The 24,071-nt window shown below is 42.4% G+C and overlaps 1 protein-coding gene across 6 annotated transcripts in view; it reads right to left on the bottom strand.

The window, feature by feature from the left end:
• b3galt1b (UDP-Gal:betaGlcNAc beta 1,3-galactosyltransferase, polypeptide 1b) overlaps positions 1 to 24,071 on the bottom strand; it is a 99,972-nt gene that overhangs the window by 46,629 nt on the left and 29,272 nt on the right. For all 6 annotated transcript variants that reach the window (XM_080199205.1, XM_080199206.1, XM_080199207.1 and 3 more), the window contains exon 2: positions 18,679 to 18,774. The gene's annotated coding sequence lies outside the window, so the exon portion shown is untranslated. The remainder of the gene's footprint in view (positions 1 to 18,678; positions 18,775 to 24,071) is intronic.

The raw sequence follows: 24,071 nt of genomic DNA, 5'->3' as shown, positions 1-24,071 counted from the left end.
CTACAAATTTGAGGTTGTGGTTCCACCTGATCATCTCATTGAGGCAAATGATCAATACTGTGATTGCTCATTCAAAAAGGAAATTTATCCTCATAATCACTGTCCTTGGAATATCCTGGTCTCCCCACTATTAAGAGTCTTGTATTCCACTTCGTTGTCATTCAACAGATAAGTGTCAGTAGAAAAGCTGTGTGATCTACTTTGGTTTTAATGGACATAATGTAAGCTTGGGCTTGAGATTTGGTAGTTTGATGTGACCTCAATCTTCAGCTTCAAATTGTGGTTTTCTTGCACTTGTTTACTTGTCAAAATACGCTTTTGTTGCTTGTGATCAGTCCCAAGGCTGGAGTAACCAACTCAGCAAAAGCTTGAAGGGTGTCTGCCATAGGAGCAAGAAAAAGTCGCAAAAAAGACCAATGGTAGAATTTGTCACTCAGATATAATACTTCCCAGCCAGCATCGAAGAGGAATGACACTGAGATGTCTACAATCGCAACTGAGCAATCCTTAAATGGCTTTGTGCTTTCCCATCCATAATGCTACACAGCTGTAATCTTCCACTCTCACAAATAAATTCCTCCACTTTTCGAACTGATAAAGTCTTCTTCTTCAATGACCTGCACACTTTTACAGAATGGTTTGTTTTGAAGCATGATGTACAATCAGGTTGACTCTTCACTTTTCATATTCCTTGTCGAACCACAAGAGGAACAAGGTTATTTTTTTAAGAAGGATTTGCTTGACAATTTAGTGACTGTTTACGTACTGTGACTGTAAAAGGCAGTCTCTTTGTAAGTTTTTATATATTGGCTGGGATTCTCCCAAAAAATTCTAAGTTCTCAACATGCGTGAAAATGGGAGTAACGTGATTTCCAGAATGAATCTCCGACACTCTGTGCATCACAGAGTGCTTTAGCAGGATTCCCTCTAAGAAGCAGGGGGCAGGGCATTCTCAGTAGCCCCCACTTGCTGGCTGCTGGGACCTCCCGCGGCCAGCCCTCATGTCCCCTACCTCCCCAGCCAGGCCCAATCTCCCGACCCCACACCCCACCCCAGACAGTTTCAACGCCCCCCCACGATCCCAATGACCAGCTTCGATGTCTCCCCCACCTACCCCAGCCAGCCCTGATCTCCCCCTGCGATTCCCAAATCTCCCCCCCCCATAACTAGCCCCACCCTCCCCAGCCACCCAGCTGGCCAGGCCTCATTGCCCTCACTCCCTTGCTGTCTCAGTGATCCCAGTACAGAGTGGCAGCGCAGCAGTCTAGGAGAATCACTCCCATTGTGTTTAATATAGATACAAGTGCACATTTGTACATAGGCACACACCACAAAGCACACAAAATTACAAAGTGGGAGCACAGATGAAGCAGTTTCAGAAGTCCAACAAAAGCTGGTGATATTTGGATCTTGTAGGTTGATGACTTGGTTAGTTTCAGGACGGTTTGATGGTCCTTCAAGACTAAGCATCATGACAGTTTGAAAATGTTGATAGGCAATTTAGCTTTGCTTATGGAGTCAGCAGCTGCTGGGTTAACACTACCTGTGGTGTGTGGATGTTCAAGCAACAGGCAGGCTCTGACTTATAGGATGAATGGATGAAGCGACCGAGAGTGAGAGAGCCCGACTCACGGTCTCCCTCCTTCAGCATCTCTTCTGCTTATGTCCAGCAGCTTGTAGCAAAGCAGTTTCTTAAACACAAATAAGGGTTAGTTGGCTCATCACATGATCCTCTCTCATCACGTGATCAGTTAACCAAACATGGTAATGGCAAGTTGATTCCAGGCCCAATTTAGACCTCATTAGATTATGGATGGATAACTCCTTTTCTCAGCCATAGCACATTGTCCAAATTGCTTACTGTCAAAAAAGTAAAAGCTCATGCGATACACGCTAATGTAGCGAATTGGATCCAAAGTTGGCTTTCTAACACGAAACAAAGGATAATGGTTGATGGTTGTCTTTGCAAATGGAAAGCTATTTCAAATGGTGTTCTGCAGAGCTTGGTGTTGGTCCCCTGCTTACATCCAGTGGCTTGAAGCAAAGCAGTTTCTTAAACACAAATAAGGATTAGTTTGTTTTATATGTTAGTGATTTGAACTTGAGCATGATTGGGAAATTTGCAGATGATACAAAAATTGGCTATGTAGGGATAGCATAGAGCACAGCTGTAAGCTCCAAAATTATATAAATAGCTTGGTGGAGGGGGCAGAAAATTGGCAGATGAAGTTCAACTCTGATAAGGGAGCCTAAGCAGTAAATGGGAAGACATAATAAATGGGAATATACTGAGAGGGGTAGATGAAGTGAAAGATCTTGGTGTGCAAGTGCACAGATCCCTAAATGTAGCAGTACAAGTAGATAAATTTGAAAATAAAGCATTTGGGATGCTGTCTTTCATTGGCAGAGATATAGAATACAAAAGTAGGGATATAATAAAACTGGTGATAACTGGCATAAGACACGGCTGAAGCCACAACAGGAGTATTGTGTGCAGTTCTGGTTATCACATTACTTGAAGAATATAATTGCTCTGGAGAAATGCACAGAAGATGTACGAGAATGTTGTCCGGGCTGAAGAGTTGTAGCTTTGAGGAGAAATTAAAGAGGCTGGGGTTGTTTTGCATGGAACTGAGAAGGCTAAGTAGTGACATGATTTCAGTATACGAAAATTGTTCGGAGTAGAGATAGAATAGACTGGAAGAATCTCTTTTCCTTGGCAGAGAGTTCAGAAATCAGGAGTTGTGGATTCAAGCTGAGTGGCAGAAGGATTAGAGGGGGCACGAGGAAAAAGTTTTTATACAGAAAGTAGTGTCCACCTGCTGAGCATGCAGAGGATTAAATACTCGTAATTATTGTTCCTTGGGGTTGAGTAGGGTTTAATTAGGTTGACTGACATGGTGTGTCATGTGCTAATGGGAAGAGCTAGGTTTCCAGGGGAACAGATAGGCAGCTGCAGTTTGAATTTGAATGGAGCGGCTCTCCTCGCTCTCTCTTTAGAAATTGAAGTCTGGAACCTTCAAGAAAAGAGGTTCTTTTCTCTAGAGGTCTGCAAAAAGCAAGACACATTTTCTCCAACTCTCTCTCACTGGAATTCTGCTGTGTGAAGACAAGTTTTCCTCTAGATGCTGCTATCTGAGAATCAGAAGATAGGTGTGTTTCTATATCTTGGTTCAGAGGGATTAAAAGGCTGGAGGACTGGAATTTCACGGAAGTTTGTGTATCTGGCTAACTAATTCGGAAGAGGAATTTATGTCTGTGGGGATGTTGCTTTAATTGGAACTAATAGTTTTCGTTAGAAAGAAGGCGGCTAAGAGGGGACCTTATTGAAACATATAAGATGATTAGAGGTTTAGATAGGGTGGACAGTGATAGCCTTTTTCCTCGGATGGAGAAAGCTAGCACGAGGGGGCATAGCTCTAAATTAAGGGGTGGTAGTTATAGGACGGATGTCAGAGGTAGGTTCTTTACCCAGAGGGTGGTGAGGGATTGGAATGCCCTGCCTGCTGCAGTTGTAAATGCGCCTAGTTTGGGGGCGTTTAAGAGATCCGTGGATAGGTTTATGGATGGAAAGGGTTTGGTTTAGGTTAGAGGGTCATTGCTTTTTAACTGGTCGGTGCAACATCGTGGGCCGAAGGGCCTGTTCTGCGCTGTAATGTTCTATGTTCTAATAGAAATAGCTAGCAGGTAATAATTATATATAAGTCACGTTTAAATGTTTTAATTGGTAAAAATTATGCTAATTCTTTTCATTATATCTTAAATGTGCTGTTAAATAATGTTTGTTTCAATAAAAGCTTTCCTGCTAGGTCAATAGAATCACGCCTGGAGCGAAACAGCTAATGCTCACACTAATGCCAAAATCAAAAAATTGTTGGGGTCCAGCTTAACTTCATAATGTACCTTGGAGTTTCTCATCTGCTCCCCAACACCCTTTTATACCGCATCATTTCCATGGTTTCCTTGGTCTAATGCAGGGGTCCTTGCCCAGTTCAGTCCACAGATAATTGTCTGGATGTTTAGTAAATGGGTCAGGCGCATCTATAGTCCTTTAAGATGACTTATCTCCACTGGGATTCCAGGCTGACTCCAGTTTAAGGGTTTTGTAATTTGCAGGGTACTGTAATGCAAATATTCAGCCATCTTAGAGATTGTCAACTGCCACAATGCGGCCATGTACTGTTTTTGTGGATTCACCATTTCCTGGGATCTCTGGTAGAATGTACATCATTCAGTCATCACACCTTCCTTTAGCTCAAAGTATTTCTCTTACCATAATTTCAAACATAGATGTGACTTCTGTGAGCTGTTTGAATACTGTGCTTCAGCCCTGTGGCAGTGGTATTCTTTTCCTGTGGGCCATCATTATCATGGTCTTGAGCCCCGGAATGCATCAACTCCCTGCCATGGGTTGAACTCCCGGCGAAGAATAGAAAGCAAGCGAGTAAATTTAAACTGTTGCCTATCCTCTTCATCAGTTATTGTGTTTTGTGCTTTGTACAAAGCGGAAGTGCATAAACCAGGTTATATGTGTGAACAAACTTTATTACAAAGGTTTTCTTTAAATGCCTGCAGCTATGAATTTCTGGACTGCTTCTCAGGAGCCACATCCACTGGCTTGACACAGCACAGAGAACAGTCAACTGAAACACACAATTAAAGTTAAAGTTTATTTACTAGTCACAAGTAAGGCTTATAAGAACATAAGAACATAAGAAATAGGAGCAGGAGTAGGCCATCTAGCCCCTCAAGCCTGCCCCGCCATTCAATAAGATCATGGCTGATCTGTCGTGGCTCAGTTCCACTTTCCCACCCTCTCCCCATAACCCTTAATCCCCTTGCCTATCAAAAACCTATCAACCCGCGTCTTAAAAATATTTAGCGAGGTAGCCTCTACCACTTCAACAGGCAGAGAATTCCAGAGATTCACCACCCTTTGAGTGAAGAAGTTCCTCCTCAATTCCATTCTAAACCGCACCCCCCTTTATCTTGCGGCTGTGCCCTCTAGTCCTACTGTCCTTTCTGAGCGGGAAGAGCCTCTCCACCTCTATCCTATCCATCCCATTCATCATCTTATATGTCTCAATGAGATCTCCCCTCATTCTTCTAAACTCTAACGAGTACAAGCCTAGTTTATTCAGCCTCTCCTCATAGTTCAACCCCCTCAACTCCGGTATCAGCCTAGTAAACCTCCTCTGCACTCCCTCCAAGGCCAAAATATCCTTGCGTAAGTGCAGCGACCAAAGCTGCACACAGTACTCCAGCTGCGGCCTCACCAGTGCCCTGTACAGTTGCAGCAAGACCTCCCTACTTTTATACTCAATCCCCCTCGCTATGACGGCCAGCATCCCATTAGCCTTCCTGACCACCTGTGTTATATTAACACTGCAACGAAGTTACTGTGAAATTCCCCTAGTCACCCAGTCTGGTGCCTATTCGGGTCAATGCACCTAACCAGCACATCTTTCAGACTGTGGGAGGAAATGCGAGCACCCGGAGAAAACCCATACAGACACAGGGAGAATGTGCAAACTCCACACAGACAGTAACCCAAGTCAGGAATTGAACCCATGTCCCTGGTGCTCTGAGGCAGCAGTGCTAACCACTGTGCTACTGTGCCATCCTACTGAACAGTTGAACACAAGATTTATTATTAAAACAGATCAGAGGCAGAATGCTGGGTGGCTCCATCTCAACGTTTATATTAGAGGTAAGTACGTTGACTGTAGTGTTCCAAAGATGTCTCTGACAAAAAAATCTGGCTATCGCAACTGACACGCACAGATTATATGCTAACAACATGCTAACGACTACCTTAAAATGTTGCAATATTAATTCCAATATCCAGGGGGACACAGCCACTGGCAACCTGCGATGGTGGCACAGCTGCTTGGTCACTTTATATAAATGTGAAGTTGCACGATCGGGCTGCCAACCACCTGATAGCAACTCATCATTCCTGGAGCCCAGTGCGACATGTACAGCCAAATATGTGTATCTAAGATTGGCTCATTTCCCCATCTGCAAAAACAGCATAATCCCTGTTGTGTACTGTATGCTTTGCACAAGCATGGAGCAGCTGGAGGAGACATGTATCAGAGACTCCAGTCTATAGCAGGCAGAAGGTGCATCAACGTGCATGATAATGGATAGTGAAGGGGTCAATAGTTTTCAGCTGCAGGTGTGCTGGAAGGCATTCTATGCAGCCTCACTGAAACACAGTAGGAAACATGTTTCATGACAAACCTGCCTGCTCTTCATGATTTTGTTTTTCACTGGCACTTAGGCTTTCACAACTTTTGTATCTGTTGTGCTTATTTTATTTTCTTAATCCCCACAGCACCAGAGGACTTGCTTATAGTTTGACCTGAAATGCCTGAGGAAATGTGCAGGGAGACGCATGGCAGGCCAATTCTCTTTCCACTTCAGGTGGCACACATTCCCACATAAGCGGAGTGAAGCTTCTTTTGCAGATGCTGTGCAGGCAGAGGCTCTTTGTCTCAAAGAACATTGTGCCAAAAGACATCCATGCACTCAATGAACTTTAGTGACAGCAGATTCAGCAGAAGCACCTTAATTGCAGCATTTCAAATTATGCACAGTAAGAAAGCAGGCATGTCAGTTTATCAGAGGCCAGCACTGCTGCAATACACCAGCCATCAGATGGAGCTGAGAATAATCGTGGGAAGTTGACTTTTCAAGATCCTGTTCAGCAACAACTGCTACCAGCACGTAAATAGTAACATTTAACAGAATAAAATGTCCCAGTGTACATCTCAGGAGTTAGGGTACTTTTCCCATCTATTGGATAGAGCACAGTACTGCTCAATTCCAATGCAACATATGGCCTGAGCATTTCACATCAAGCCAAAGACTGCAGCCTAGATTTGTTGCACTTGCTCCAAGTGAGCAACAAGAAAGAAAACATTAAGAGTAAATTTATACCAGCAAGTTTTCTCTTCTGCATAGCATCAAATAACAGAGCTCCTTATAAATTGCAGGTACAGCTATTTTCTGTCAGCAAACTTCCAGTGCCAGGCAATCCAGGATAGGCATTCACTATGCATAATTAATGAATTGAACTCAATTAAAACGAGCACATACAGCAGCTACATTTTTCTTAAGCAAATTGCTCACATGCAATGCCACAACCCAAAATTTTGACGATGACGTTAGCACAAAGAATAAAGAAAATAACAGCACAGGAACAGGCCCTTTGGCCCTCCAAGCCCAACCATGCTGCCCAACTGAACTAAAGCCCCAGACCTTTCTGGGGACCATATCCCTCTATTCTCATCCTATTCATGTATTTGCCAAGGGGCCCCTTAGAAGTCACTATTGTACCTGCTTCCACAACCTCCCATGGAAGCAAGTTCCAGACACTCACCACCTTCTGTGCAAAAAAATTATGATGTAATTCAAGATTTCAACTATTGTTCTTAATTAACTGCAAAAATCATGGTCTAAACCCATGTTGGGGTACAGTACGATAATGGTTATACTACTGGACTAGCAATAATGACCAGAAGATGTAAATTCAAATCGCACAATGGCAGCTAGAAAATTGAAATTTGTTTAAGTAATTAAGTCTGGGATGAATCCTTAATGGAGATGCATGTGTCCAAGAATGCAACTGATTCTGGGGAATAGTCCATGGTGAGTCTGATGGTGGGGTGGAATTTGTTGATATCATCATATAGTTGTTTCAGTGATTGTTCACCATGAGGCCAAAGGAAGAAAATGTCATCGATGTATCTAGTGTATAGCATTGGTTGAAGATTCTGTGCAGTGAAGAAGTCTTGTTTGAACCTGTGCATGAAGATGTTGGCATATTGAGGTGCAAATTTGGTCCCCATGGCTGTTCCATGTGTCTGGATGAAAAACTGGTTGTTGAAGGTGAAGACATTGTGGTCCAGGATAAAGCGGATGAGTGGTAAAATTGCATCTGGAAACTGGCAGTTGTCAGCATTGAGTACTGAGGCAGTCGCAGCAATGCCATCATTGGGGGGGATGTTGGTGTAGAGCGCCGAGACATCCATTGTGACGAGGAGTGTCCCTGGTTCAATTGCTCCATGTGTGCTGAGTTTCAGTAGGAAGTCCGTAGTGTCACGACAAAAGCTGGGGGTTCTTTGTACAATGGGTTTCAGGATGCCCTCGACGTAGCCAGAGAGGTTCTCACACAGAGTCCCATTGCCGGATACGATGGGACGGCCAGGTGTGTTTGCCTTGTGTATCTTTGGGAGGCAGTAGAGATCTCCAACGCGGGGTGTACGTGGAATGAGAGCACGGAGGGTGCTCTGAAGGTCCAGATCAAAGGTCTTGATCAGAGTGTTGAGTTGACAAGTGTGTTCTTTGGTCGGATCGGTGGGTAACTGTCTGTAGTGTTCTTCATTGTTTAGTTGTCGGTACACTTCTTTACAGTAATCCGTTCTGTTCAGTATGACGATGCAATCACTGAAACAACTATATGATGATATCAACAAATTCCACCCCACCATCAGACTCACCATGGACTATTCCCCAGAATCAGTTGCATTCTTGGACACACGCATCTCCATTAAGGACAGTCACCTCAGCACCTCACTGTACCGCAAGCCCACAGACAATCTCACAATGTTCCACTTCTCAAGTTTCCACCCTAAACATGTTAAAGAAGCCATCCCCTACGGACAAGCCCTCCGTATACACAGGATTTGCTCAGATGAGGAGGATCGTGACAGACACCTCCAGACCCTGAAAGATGCCCTCATAAGAACAGGATATGGTGCTCGACTCATAGATCGACAGTTCCGATGCGCCACAGCGAAAAACCGCACCGATCTCCTCAGAAGGCAAACACGGGACACAGTGGACAGAGTACCCTTCGTTGTCCAGTACTTCCCCGGAGCGGAGAAGCTACGACATCTTCTCCGGAGTCTTCAACATATCATTGATGAAGACGAACATCTCACCAGGGCTATCCCCACACCCCCACTTCTTGCCTTCAGACAACCACACAACCTCAAACAGACTACTGTTTGCAGCAAACTACCCAGTCTTCAGGAGAACAGTGACCACAATTCCACACAACCCTGCCACAGCAACCTCTGCAAGACATGCTGGATCATCGACATGGATACCATCATCACACGTGAGAATACCATCCACCAGGTACACGGTAAATACTCTTGCAACTCGGCCAACATTGTCTACCTGATACGTTGCAAGAAAGGATGTCCCGAAGCGTGGTACATCGGGGAGACCATGCAGACGCTACGACAACGGATGAATGAACATCGCTCGACAATCACCAGGCAAGACTGTTCCCTTCCTGTTGGCGAACACTTCAGTGGTCACGGGCATTCAGCCTCTGACCTTCGGGTAAGCATTCTCCAAGGCGGCCTTCACGACACACGACAGCGCAGAGTCGCTGAACAGAGACTGATAGCCAAGTTCCGCACACGTGAGGACGGTCTCAACAGGGATCTTGGGTTCATGTCGCACTATCTGTAACCCCCGTGACTTGCCTGGGTTTGCAAAACCTCACTTACTGTACTGTCTGGAGACAATACACATCTCTGTAAACTGTGATCAGTGCTCCTTCCACTCACATTGTCAGCCACTTCAGGTCTTGAACAGCAGGTTAGGTGTAAGGATTCGCATTCTAATCAGTAATCTCTAAACTGTCTGTGCTTTATATGCTCTGTCTGAGGCCAGAACTCTCCATTCACCTGACGAAGAGGGAAGCCTCGAAAGCTTGTGAGTCTATTATCAAATAAATCGGTTGGACTAAAACCTGGTGTTGTCAGACTTTTTACTGTGTTTACGCCAGTCCAACGCCGGCATACCCACATCATGAAAAGCTAGCACCAGCAATGCTGAACATGCAACTGTTGGATTGTTGTAAAAAGAAATGCATCTTGCTGTTTTTACCTGGTCTGGCTTACATTTGACACCAGAAGCAGAATAATGTAGTTGATGCTTAAATGCCCACTGAAATGGCCTAGCAAACCACTCAGTTGTACTTACGAAGATGACACAGCACCACCTTGGTCAAAGACAATTAGCACTGGGCAATAAATGCTGGAATTACCAGTGACACCCATATCCTGTGAATGAATTAAATCAAATATGCTCAAGTCAATGCATTCTATGATGTACTTCAGGCATTATTGTGGGGACTGTTTTTTATGCCATGTGTCATTATTTTGCTATAAATATATTTTCAGCTCTCACTTTCATGCAAATGTTTTATGATGTGTCACAATATTATAATTGAAAGAATCAGTTTGATGTTCCATGGTGCTGCACACAAGGAAGCAGGCATAATCTTCAGGTGAAAAAAGTCTAGAAGGCGGATGACTAATCAGATGTAGGTACACATATACAACTTGATCGCCATTTTAAACTCAAATAATGCATCCTTATTTTTTATTTAATTCTATTATAATGCAAACCTAGGAATTTATAATGTAAATCCCCTTTGTAAACTTTTCACATTATAAACATACAGTTCCTTTAATGGTCGATTTGCTGAACTTTATGAAGGAAAAGGTTAAGAGGAATTAGAAGCAGACTTAACAACATTCAAGGGAGATTTTACAGATGGATATAGATAGACTAGGAGAATAGGCCAAAATTTGGCAGATGGAGTTTAATGTGGGTAAGTGTGAGGTTGTCCATTTTGGCAGAAAAAATAGAAAGGCAAATTACTACCTAAATGAAAATCGGATTCAAAAAGCATCTGGGCAGAAGGATCTAAATGGATTTGAGGCTAAGGAGAGATCAGCTATGATCCCACTGACTGGCGGAGCCTACTTCTGCACCCAATCCCTATGTCCCTAGGAATCGCAGAAAGTCGGTATGCAGGTGCAGCATGTAATAAAAGTGGCAAATGGAATGTAGGCATTTATTGCAAAGAGACTGAAGTATAATAGTAGAGAAGTATTGTTGCAATTGTATAGGGTGTTGATGAGAACACATCTGGAGTATTGTGTCCAGTTGTGGTCTCCATATTTGAGGAAAGGTGTGGTGGCATTGGAGGCAGTTCAGACAAGGTTCACCAGATTGATTCTGGGGACAAAAGGATTGACGTATGAAGAGAGATTAAACAGGTTGGGTTTATACATGCTTATACAAAGTTTAGATGGATGAGAGGGGATCTGATCAAGAAATGTAAAATTTTAAAGGGGATTGGTAAAGTAAATGTAGACTAAATGTTTCCTCTCATGGGCAATCTCGACAAGAGGTCACAGGCATAAGTTGAGAGGTGGTAGATTTAAAACTGAGATCAGGAAGAATTACTTTTTGCAGGGGGTGATGAATTTGTGGAGCTCGTTGCATAGAGATATGGAGTCTGAATCATTAAATGGTTTCAAGAAGGAGATAAATATACTTCTAATAAAAAAGGGGATAAGAGGAAATGGGGAAACAAGTTAGGGAGCTGGATTTGAGACCAGGGGGAAATTAGCCAAGAGATCTGATTGATCTCTTGAAGCAGATTCAAAGAGTTGAATTTGCCTACTCCTGCTCCTAATTCCTACGTTCCTATGCACACATTTTCTTGTTCTGTGAAGCAATAATGACAGATCAATAGATAGGACAGGCGGGATTTTTAGGTCCTGATGAAGGTGGGAACATAGTAGCAGCAGTCAGAGTGTCAGTCTTCCATTGCTGTTTCTGCCATGGTGACCTTTGTAAGAAGTCTCACAACACCTGGTTAAAGTCCAACAGATTTATTTGGTGGTGGCTTTTGCTACCAAATAAATCTGTTGGACTTTAACCTGCTGTTGTGAGACTTCTTATTGTGTTTACACCAGTCCAACACCAGCATCTCCACATCATGTTGACTTTTATCAGGGCTTGCTCTGTTTCCCCACCTGATTCAGAAATAACTTACATGAAACCAGTTAAAGAGGTCACTAAGAGCTTGTTGAGGGCTAGTTTGAGGTTTTAGTGGGACTGTACAGGGTGCAAGCTGGATTGGAACTGGCCAGGTGCATGGATGCAGCAATGTAGTAGAGAGTCCATCATGGCTGCATATGAAACAAGGCGGACCCAATAAAGGAAGAACTCCTGAGGCAGGCGCTCAGCCATTGGCATCGAGGTGCAACTACTGGCATGGTTTGTGGGAAGATTGTTGATTTTTTGCTTAGGCCATGAAGAGACATGTAACTCTGCTGGCACTGTGAGACATAGAAAGAAAAGGACAAGGCTTCCTGACACAACTGGGAGTCCAGCTGAGTGCAAGGAAGGCAGCAACTGGCAATGAATCCATGATTCTCAGATTTCATGTCCAATTTTGATGAGAAGCAACATCTTCAGCAGCAAGGACAAAGCCTTGGTGATGAATGATCACTGGATCCTAAACCAGATGATAAAATATGAAACTAGATACTAGTCCGTTCCGTGATGATAGGTTTAGTTACAGAATGCACCATTACATATATCTGATTTCTAGCTACCCAAGAGTCTCAGCCATCTCTCTTTCTGCCTCTTTTTGGCACCCATAGACTAATTAAGAAAGATGGTGCAGTTTGCAAAGGCAATTCCATTGAAGATACAGCCTAGAATAGATCCACTCTGTCCACCAATGAAAGTGGTACATTTGTTCTGATTTTTCATTGTCCCAATTCAAGGACTGTGCTCCCATTCACCGCTTTGTCTTTCTCTTCCTATCTCTATTGGACATTAGCTCACATTAAATCCACCCCCATCCCTCAGCTTTGTGGTCTCAGATGAGGTGGAGGTAATGTGCTCACTTGCCTTTGTTTGCACTCAAATATGTTGCAGGTGTGCACATTACAGAGCTACAAGGAGATACACCTCAAGATGGCTACTGTGTGTCATCAACGCTGGGTTAACCTCAGGAATTGGACTCTGCTACATAAATGATCCTTCAATCAGAGGGGCCAAGAAGACTGAAGACAATGGTGGTGCACATGAGGGTGGCATCCTCATCCTTCTCAGTGATGGCCTCAGCCTTTGGATGTAGCTTTGGGTCACTGATAGGGATCATCAGCTGAGGCAGAAAAGGCATCCTCTCCATCTCCTCTTCCCCGATTTGCTCACGGTCAGTCATCCTGGCAATCTCCATCGCAGTCACAATGTGGATGGGCACTGTGTCTCTTGTTTGCAGTCTTTCCCAGGCATTATCCATGAAACATTTACAGTACAGGATGCAATTCAGCCCGTCATGCCAGCTCTCTGCAAGAGCAATACACCTAGTGCCAAGCATCTTCCTTTTCTCCACAGCCCCGCAAACTTTTCCTTCTCTGATGCTCCAAAAATGCTTTAGAAAGCCACATTTGAATCTGCTCTTATCAGACTCAGGCACTCCAGATCTAAACCACTTGCTGTGTAAAGCTTTTCCTCATGTTACTCTTACTTCTTCTGCGAATCACTTAAAATGGTAAACTCTGGTTCTCAGTTTCTCCCGGCCTACTCTAATCATGACCTTTCATGGGACAGCGAGAACTAAAGAGAGGTAGATAGGGCAATGCTGGCCTCTGTGAAGCTGCATGCATCAGTGTTGGAAAATCGTCAGTAGTACAAGGGCCCTTAGCATTGCTGTGGGGTCAGTAAGTACTCTGGATATACTTTCTTCCCATGTTCAGGAACATCATGTAGCCTGATGCTCTTCAGTTGATGTTTATGCTGGAGGTTGAATAGCCCAAGGCCAGGCCTGAAGGTGTGGTGTTGCTCTCAATGTGCCAGAAGGAATGAGATAATCGAAATGTTTCCATCAATGAATCCATTTTTCCCTCGCCATATTTTATCTGCTCATGTCCTCAGCCAACTCTAATAATACCTGCTTGGTTTGGAATGCAGCATTCTTCTGGCACCTTCTGGAAAGAGAACGTCCCAGGTCTCCCTCACTGCCCAAAGAAGGACATCCAGATAAGCCTTTGCGAGCTAGAAACACTCCAATGTCTGAATCCTAACTGCAGGCGGAAAATGCTACCAATAACCTCTGTACTGCAAGTATTAGTGAAGATTACAGCAGAACTTACCAATCTAAACTACAAAAAATGAACAATGTTCTGTGGTGCAACACCACTCTGTGCAGTCAGCCAATACACAATGTACAAAATAATTCCCCAACGTTCTTGTAAGCAACAAAATGAAACCAATGGAATTCTGTGGCATTGCTGTATTTCTTGATTTGTTGAATGATATGGTGTAAAGGATACATACCACCTACCTACATACTTACTGAGAATAAGAATGCTCATATTATCAAGGAAGTATTTACTCTGCAAATGTACAAGTGGCACATAATGTCAAATCAATGAAGTGTGCACCAACAACAATGGGTTAGAGAGCAGAGGCATGCACAATGGGAGTACGTATTGGGAATTCTGATGCATATCCTTGTTGAAGTCCTAAGATTTTCCATCTCCTAAAACTAGGAGATCAGAAATCATGGATCTACAAATCAAGTTTGCTCCAATGCCCAATAAATGTGAGGTTCAACATTAGTAGCATTGAAGTACAACTATGCAAGATTTCATCCAGCAGTTCCAACACATGGGAATTTTCAGTCCTACGACATGGAAAATCTCAGTCCTAACACATGGAAAATCTCAGTCCTCTTGAATCATTCCCATGGTGAAACCAGAAAAACAATTAAATATTGTAGAGTCATAGAATCCCTATGGTGCAGGAGGCCATTCAGCTCATTGAGCCTGCACCAAAAACAATTCCACCCAGGCCCTATCCCTGTAACCCCTGTTATTTACCCTGCTAATCCCCCTGACACTAAGGATCAATTTAGCATGGTCATTATATTCTTAAATTACTTATGATACTTTGACTTAGAGAGCAAAAGAAAATCAAAATGTTTAAAAGATACAGAAATGAATTGGACTTCAATTCTCAGCAAATCAGTTATCAGCAAACATACACTAAGAATATATTTTCACGAGTCACAGTTCCAAGCACTGATTAGCTCAAGAATTGCTCTCAATCCCCAACTGCTGTAATTTTCTTCCGCCTGTTGAATTCATTAATAAGAACAAACACTTCCCACGTCTTTCTTGCCTTCTTCAACTGCATCCACACACTTCCTTCACATAGGCAAATATACTTGGAGCTTCACACTGCCCACAATGATATAAGAACATAAGAACATAAGAACATAAGAAATAGGAGCAGGAGTAGGCCATCTAGCCCTTCGAGCCTGCCCCGCCATTCAATAAGATCATGGCTGATCTGTCGTGGCTCAGTTCCACTTTCCCGCCCTCTCCCCATAACCCTCAATCCCTTCTCTTATCAAAAACCCATCAACCCGCTTCTTAAAAATATTTAGCGAGGCAGCCTCCACCACTTCAACGGGCAGAGAATTCCAGAGATTCACCACCCTTTGAGTGAAGAAGTTCCTCCTCAACTCCGTTCTAAACCGCCTCCCCTTTATCTTGAGGCTGTGCCCCCTAGTCCTACTGTCTTTTTTGAGCGGGAAGAGTCTCTCCACCTCTATCCTATCCATCCCATTCATCATCTTATACGTCTCAATGAGATCTCCCCTCATTCTTCTAAACTCTAACGAGTACAAGCCTAGTTTATTCAGCCTCTCCTCATAGCTCAATCCCCTCAACTCCGGTATCAGCCTAGTAAACCTCCTCTGCACTCCCTCCAGGGCCAAAATATCCTTGCGCAGGTGCGGCGCCCAAAACTGCACACAGTACTCCAGCTGCGGCCTCACCAATGCCCTATACAGCTGCAGCAAGACCTCCCTACTTTTATATTCAATCCCCCTCGCTATGAAGGCCAGCATCCCATTTGCCTTCCTGACCACCTGCTGCACCTGCAAGCTGGGTTTTTGCGACTCATATCAATGAATACAAACAACTTGGTTAGAATTTTAATTAACAGTAGCCAAATACCGCAAACTAAATACCGTAATAACAATGGGTCCTGACAAGATCCTCGCAATGGTGCTGAAAACTTGTGCTCCTGATCTAATCTTACCCCTAGCTAAACTACAATACTGGAATCCACCTGATAATGTGAAAAATTGCCCAAGCATGCTCTGTCCAGAAAAAGCAGGACAAATCCAATCCAGCCAATTAGCTTCATATCAGTTCGCTCTCGATTGAAAAAGTGTCAGAAGGCATTATCAGTAAGTAGCAATAACCTGCTCACTGAAGTTCAGCTTGAGTTCTGCCAAGGCCAATCAGCTCCTGACCTCATTATAGCCTTAGTTCAAACGTGGTCGAAAGAACTAAACTCCAAAGTTGAGATGAGAGTGACTGCCCTTGACATCATGGCAGCGCTTGACTGAATATGGCATCAAGGAGCCCCAGCAAAACATGACTCAGTGGAAATCAAGGGGGAGTCACAGTTAGCATAAAAGAAGATGTTTGTCATTGTTGGATGTGAATCATCTCAGTCATGGATCATCACTCCAAGGGTTCCACAGGGACCAACCTTCTTCAGCTGCTTCATCAATGACTTTCTCTCCGTAAGGTTATAAGTGAGGATGTTCACCAATGATTGCACATGTACAGCACCTTTGGTGACTCCTCAGATACTGAAGCAATCCATGCCAATATGCAGCAAGATCCAAAAAAACACTCAGACTTGATCAGGTTACAAATGTAAATTACATTTAAAGCACACCAGTCCCTAGCAATGACCACATCCAACAAAGAGAATCTAACCATCTCCCTTTCATATTCATTAATATTGCCATCACTTAAGTTTTTAAAAATTCCTTCATGGGATATGGGTGTCACTGTCAGCGATAGCATTTGTTGTACAACCAAACTGCCATTGAGAAGAAAAACAACTGCATAAGAGTTGAGCTTTTTTTGCCTTTGTTTCTTCATTTCTTCTGGTCTGGATTTTTGGGAAATCAACAGCAAAATGATGGCACTCATTGCAGATCTCAAAGGGAGTTGGAAAGAAGATCTAGTGAGCTTAATGACATGGATTTTACATGTCTGGCATTAATTTCAATCAGGCAGCAGCTAAAGGCAATCTCTGCTATCCAGCAAGAGTGGTGTTATCATACAGACTAAGCAACCAATCATATTGAAGGATTTTCACAGTCAGCAAATCACAAAGTTATGAATCCATATAATTAATAGAATCCCTACAGTGCACTAGGAGGCCATTTGGCCCATCAAGTCTATTCCACATCTCCGAAAAGGCATCTCATCAATCTCATGCCCCACTTTATCCCCATAACCCCGCACATTTAACATGGTTAATCTGCCAGTAATCCACCTAACCTACACATCTTTGAACACAAAGGGGCAATTTAGCATAGCCAATCCACCAAATCTGCACATCATTAGAGTGTAGGAAGAAACCAGAGCACCCAAAGGAAACCCACATAGACACAGGGAGAACGTGCAAACTCCACACAGAGAGATACACAAGGCCAGAATCAAACACAGGTCCCTGGCGCTGTGAGGCAGCAGTGTTAACTACCGTGACTCCTGCTTTTTATATATTAGTTAGTTGAATTCCAATTCCACCAGCTGCAATGGTGGGATTCAAACTCATGTCCCCCAGGGTATTAGCCTGGGCCTTTAGCCCAATGACATTGTCACTACATCATCATCGTCCCAGCAGACTTTTGTCATTTTTTATAATTTTACAGAAAGAGAAATAACGATTGGGCATTCACTTGGGTGTCCAGTGGAAGCTGAAATGTTAAATAAAATGTTCTTATTGTGAGATTCTTAGCGTAGAATGGACAATCATCACACTCCAAAAATATAAAATCAGCTCACCAGAGATAGAGGTTGTTTATTAGTAATTGTGGCTTAGTAGGTCATTAAAGACTGAGTTACACCTTGATCAACAAAGTATAGTTTTTTGAACTGTTTTTAAATAACAAATAATGGTGTAAAATTTGCAAGTTCACCTCCATTCATTGATTTCTAGTTGATTTCTTCCTATAAGGACTCAACAGCATACCATGTGGAAGAGCAGAGAATTGCAGAGACAGCACTTTGGGATGTCTATATTTAACTGCACACATGCCATTGCCAGAAGTTGCTGTCAGTTTCACACCGAGTAGTGTTAGGTAAACACTGTCAGTATCACTGTCCTGCCAAATCTCGGCATTTATATTAAAGATTATGTTTGCCTCCAAAGACTTAATTCAAATTTGAATTCAACAAATTAAACTAGGCAGAGATCAGTAATCTTAGCAGAAACAGGACATGGGAAAAGAGGAAGGGAAATGGGCTTGAAGATTTCCCGCATGAAAGAGAGAAAAGAAAAGTCACAGCACTTATAAGGCACATGCTGCATGCAGATATGAGATGTAATCTATGATTACCAGTAATCCATGATAATGTCAATTAAGAAGGAATACTGACCATCTTCTTTGTCAAACAGTTTAATTTTTAGCATCACACTGAATCAGCAGATAATGTTTTGCTTGGCATCTTGCCAGAAGGATGGTTCTGACAGTATAAAATTCCCTCAATCCTGCAGTGAAATGTCAGATCCCAGAGTAGCCTTGAATCTACATGTTAAAACACCTGGATACTTGCAAGTCGTGAACTAATTTTTGTTTTGGATTCAAAAAGCTGATTTGTTGCAATGTACAGCTCAGCCTTTTCTTGCCTAAACCCCTGGAGATAGCTGGCTATATGGAGCTCATGAATCCCTGAGTCACCGCAACCTCCTACCTCCTGTGTTCTAGTTACAATAGCAGCACCATGTTGAAGCTTCACTTACCTAGAACAATGCGTGGGCTTTTTCGTAAGACAGCAAAACCACAATGATGCGTGAAATCCTAGTACTGGGAGATTATCTCCGTAACAGCTTGTGTTCCTGTAACATTAATTCAGATCATTAGGCACATGCTATTTATTTTAGGGTATAGTCAGACTGGATAGTCAGCAATCTGCTAACAAAATCACAACCCTGTTCAAAAATATTCAGTCCAGTCCAAATATTTTGGAGAATCGTATTCCTTTTGTAAAAACTTAATGAAGGGATTAAAACACTCAAAAGACAATGCAGTAGGCAAATTTCCTTATGTTTGTGAAAGCAAATTTCCTCGTTTTTGTGAAATAGAGTTGAAATTTTCTGTAACAAGCATTCTTGCGACCAGCAGGGAAAGTTATTCGGGTGTGCACTATAGTAGAATTTGGTGATTTGCTGCACTAGACAATTGAAAAAATTGCCAACTTTAATTTAACATGAAGTTATTTTATCAAAAATTACATAGCACAGGTACCCTCAAGTTTTTCAAACCATTCGCAACATGATTTGTTTCTGTGATGTCAATAAGTCTAGAAAGATCCTCATGTCCATGTATTTCTGACAATTTTTTCAGTATAACACATCACCTAACACTGAAATGCTATCTTTTCTAGCTGATTCAAACACATGATAGACTGTTTCATTGTGATCTTCCTAAAGTCAAGGTATGGATTTGTTTTCTCTGAATCAGTGTTTCAGTTTCATCAATAGCAACCTTGAGTTTTCCTCTGTGGGCCTACACAGTTGCAGCAGTGCCCATTGCAAAGTCCAGTTCATCACAGTTTAAGGCTTGCATTCTCCTTTCATGGTCCAAGTCATTCATTATTGAAGCCTCCTTTCCAGGCACAACAAAGTTCTTCAAGATGATGCCACACGCCAACTATCTCACTGCAGTTTGGGCAAACAGTGGGATGTCTTATAAGGCAACAAATGTTTACATGGGGTTTGGGCAACAATAAGCTATCTTTCAATTTGCCTCAGCTTTAATTCTACCTTTGTGTCCAGGTCAGGTCAGATGGATCCCAGTTGTTTAGGAAGGTTCAAACTTGGCTGTAGTGAGGTTATTGCAAGTCAAATCAAGCAATGTCACACTGTGAGGACTTAATTCTGGAGTTTTGACAGGATGAAATAATGATAGGCATGCTGCCTATTTTGTAGATAACAGTTACAGTCAATCATGCTTTGACAAGCAAGCTTTTGGCATCAACACCTGTGACGCTAAGCATATAAGCAATTGGACAAAAAATAGAATTCCAAAAACAAAAGAAAAATGGTAAATTAAAGTGAAAAATAAGATTTAAAAATGAGATTGTTAAAATATATATTTTTTGGAAATGAAGCAATACACCAAAATGACACACATGAAAGTTTTGGTATTTACAGTTACTCATACACAATATGCTAAAAATATTTGACATAATTTGGATATGCAGACAACAATGTTCATGTCTTTTATTTTCCAAAATCAATTATTCACGTCATACCAGCATTCATTCTTTCTGTATTTCACATCCTCTACTCCTACTATTTTTACTTAATTCAAGGAAAGGTGCATGCACTTTTGAAACTAACTTTCTTTTGGAAAAAAATTACAGGCCTCTAAGTGTGAGGACATAACAATCAAAATGGGTGTATTTAATCAGGAAAATGCACATTTAATGTAAACTTTGTGTAGTTTGGCAGCCAATTCTAAATAGTCATATCATTTAAACATTGAAAAGGCAGTACTAAAATTGCATTCTTCTATTCTAAATGTGTTCAGTGTGAGTGGTAACAGGTTAGTCTCAACAATCATGTTAATTCTTATTCATTTTCTCATGAGTCCAGTTACAGTGATTTTGCAATGTTAAATAATTGAAAGAAAGGACTTACACAATGGTTTAAGAGATTTAAGGAGTTTTTACTAATATAAACTTGGATGATCACACATTTGTTGAGAGACTGTTGACTCAGCTGACCTGAAGCAGATTGATACAACTAACCTGAGAATCCAGGAATTCAAATAGGAAAGTTAAACAGCATTTTTATTTCTGACCTATGCTGGAAGTGTTATTTGGTCAGTGGATGAGAATACTATTGGGCCCAGCTGATGCCTACCCAACTGACATTATCAAGTTCACTAATGAATAAAGGGCAAGACATCAAAGGGTCCCAAATAACCACACAAAAAGAGTATGGCAAGGAATCAATACTTTTAGAGGAGGAAATCGAAGACATTAAGAAGATTATGGTTGCCTACAACAATATGCAAAAATGAAACATTATCCTCAAATTCAAACAGTACACTTAAAGATCAAAGCAGCAACAGAAAATCCAGAGTGAAAAATAAGACTCAAATAGAGAACAGAAGGTAATTATTTCCATTTTCCCAGTGTTGAGTGAGTTCCACAGAATTTTGTTAGTCTCCTCAGTGAAGTGAATGCAAGAACCGTGGTGAAATTTAAGGAAGAAATGCCAGTTTAAGGGAGTAGTAGATTAGAATTGTTAAATCTCACAGTGTAGGAGGAAGCCATGTAGTCCATTCTGTCTGTGTCAATTCCTTGATAGAGATATCCAATTAGTCCCACCCCTGTGTTCTTTTCCTGTAATCTTGTGATTTTCATAAGATCATAAAATAAATTCATAGGAAGGAGTAGATCACTCCCCCCGGAGCCTGCACAGTCATTTAGTAAGATCATGGCTGATTTGATTGTGACTTTAGCTCCACTTTTCTGCCTGTCCACCATAGGGTTGACTCCCTTCCAGATCAAAAATCTATTTCACTCAGCCTTGAATATACTCAACGACTCAATCTCCACTGCTCTCTGGGGAAGAAAATTCCATCTGAGACACATTTCTCTCATGTGAGTCATACATGGAGAATTTTTAAATTGTGCTCCCTAGTTCTAGATAACCCCTTAAGAGGAAACATCTACCTTGTCAAGTCATCACGCAATCTTATATGTTTCAATAAGATCACCTCTCATTCTTTTAAACACAAATGAAGTCAACCTTTTCTCATAAGACAATACCTCACCCCAGGAATCAAAGTGAACCTTCTTTAAACTGCTTCCAATGAAAGGGTATCTTTCCTTAAGTAAAGTGACCAAAACTATATATAATGCACTAAGTGCACCCCACAATGTCCTATACAGATGTAGCAAGTCTTCTCCATCTTTGCATTCCTGATTACTTGATGTACCTGCATACTTTCCTTGTGATTCATGTACAAGGGCACACAGATACCTCTGTACAACAGCATTTTGTAATCTCTCTCCCTTTAAATAATATTCTGCTTTTCTATTCTTCTTGTCGAGTGGACAATCTTAGTTTCTTACATTATATGTCATCTGCAAACTTTGTGCCCACTCAGCCTATCAAAATCACCTTGTAGATTTTTCATATTCTCTGTAAATATTTGAGGCCCCGGCAGTAATCCCTGTGGCTCTCATTACTTACAGTTTGCCAAGTTAAAAATGACGCATTTATTTTGACTCTGCTGCTAGTTAGTTAGCCAATCCTCTATAAATGCTAATACATGCAACATTGATACAGTGAGGGCATTAACCAATGACCAATTCATTCACATGCAGGTAAAGTAGACTCCTGAACCTTACTTGATCCTGAACAGTCAATTTAATATTTTAAAAATTCCACATACTACGTGCATGGTCCCCAGGATTGCATGGGGCATAATGACAGTAAACAGACTGGAAGCATCACCAAACTAGCTCAACTGCACTGTTTATTTCTGAATGCATCTTATTCATTGTGATGAGGAAGATGGTATTGGCAAACGGTCCTCTTTACAATACAATGCCTGAATAAGGCATGGGAGCAGGCATAGCAGAGAAAATTGGAATTTTCAATTGCTGAGGGAAATCTTCTACTGACACAATGTGCAGCTAGGAGAAAATGCTGCTACAACCTGATGGCTATAAAAGGGAAGCACCACCTTTGCCTCACAGAACTGCTGCAATGTTTTGTCATCAAGTCACTGTGGCTCCTTTACCAATAGCATGTCCTGTACTCACCCTTTCATGGCAGTGGAACCTACGCAGGTCACTTGTGTATCCCTCAAATTACAAATCCTGCTTAGTCTGTTTGAAAAGGGGATGTCAGGACACAACCAGGAAAGGAGAAGCTCACCAGTTTTAGACAAATCATTTGAAGCACTGCAAGCAGTTGCCTTCCAAATTATCATGGAGGAAGACTGTTGAAGCAGTGGGAAAATACAGCTTGGTGACCAAATGTACTTACTTGCTGATCCCCTTAATTTACAGATCTTGGAACACTAAGGGGCAATTTAGCACGGCAAGTCCATTTAACCTGCACATTTGTGGACTGTAAGAGGAAATAAGAGCACAGGGAGGAAACCCACACAGACACGGGGAAAATTGTGCAAATTCCACACAGACAGTCACCCAAGGCCAGAATTGAACCCGGGTCCCTGGCGCTGTGAAGCAACAGTGCTAATCACTGTGCCGCCATGCCCACTCAGCACACAGCCTCTACATCACCAAGATTGTTGCTGCATTTCCTGGTGAGCACCAATGCCAACTAGGCATCCTACAGCCTATGCTGAACTGTAAGTGATCTCAGAGGAACCTTGGCCCCAGAGTTGCAGTATGTCAAACCACTTATACAAGGGCGCAACTTTAAGTCCATCAACCACGTCCCTGCTATAAGACAAATAAAACCCCTACGTTATGGGTCCATCTTGAGAGAGTCAAAAGCTCTGGAAAAGGGGTTCTTTAGGCTCGTGGTCCCTTTATGGAAGCACTTTCCAGCAGCCCCTGCAAACAAGTGGGCTCCTGAAGCAGGGGCTCCAGACCTTCCTCGGAATTCAGTCCATAAGGTCAAGAGGGAGCAGTTGATCCTGGACAAGTGTGTTTCCTGGTCAGCCACACTGCAAAGGGCAACAGCAAACTACTGCACCAACCATAATCATGGACCAATCCAACAGAAATCTTTAGAATCATAGAATCCTGTAGTGCTGAAGGAAGCCATTCAGCACATCGAGTCTGCACTCACAATCCCACCTAGGCCCTAACTCGATAACTCCATGCATTTATACTGACACTAAGGGGCAATTTAGCATAGCCAATCCACCTAACCCACACATCTCTGGACAATGGGAGGAAACCAAAGCAGCTGGATGAAACCCACGCAGACACGGGGAGAAGGTGCAAACTTCACACAGACAGTAACCCAAGACGGGAATCAAACCTGTGTCCCTGGTGCTGTGAGGCAGCAGTGCTAACCACTGTGCCGCCATATCAAAGAACAAAAAACAAAGAACAAAGAAAATTACAGCATAGGAACAGGCCCTTCAGCCCTCCAAGCCTGCACCGACCACGCTGCCCGACTGAACTAAAACCCCC

This window comes from Carcharhinus amblyrhynchos, chromosome 11 (assembly GCF_965287045.1).
Source record: "Carcharhinus amblyrhynchos chromosome 11, sCarAmb.v2.hapA, whole genome shotgun sequence".
NCBI classification, from domain to species: domain Eukaryota; kingdom Metazoa; phylum Chordata; class Chondrichthyes; order Carcharhiniformes; family Carcharhinidae; genus Carcharhinus; species Carcharhinus amblyrhynchos.
This window is presented reverse-complemented; position numbering and strand designations above follow the sequence as displayed.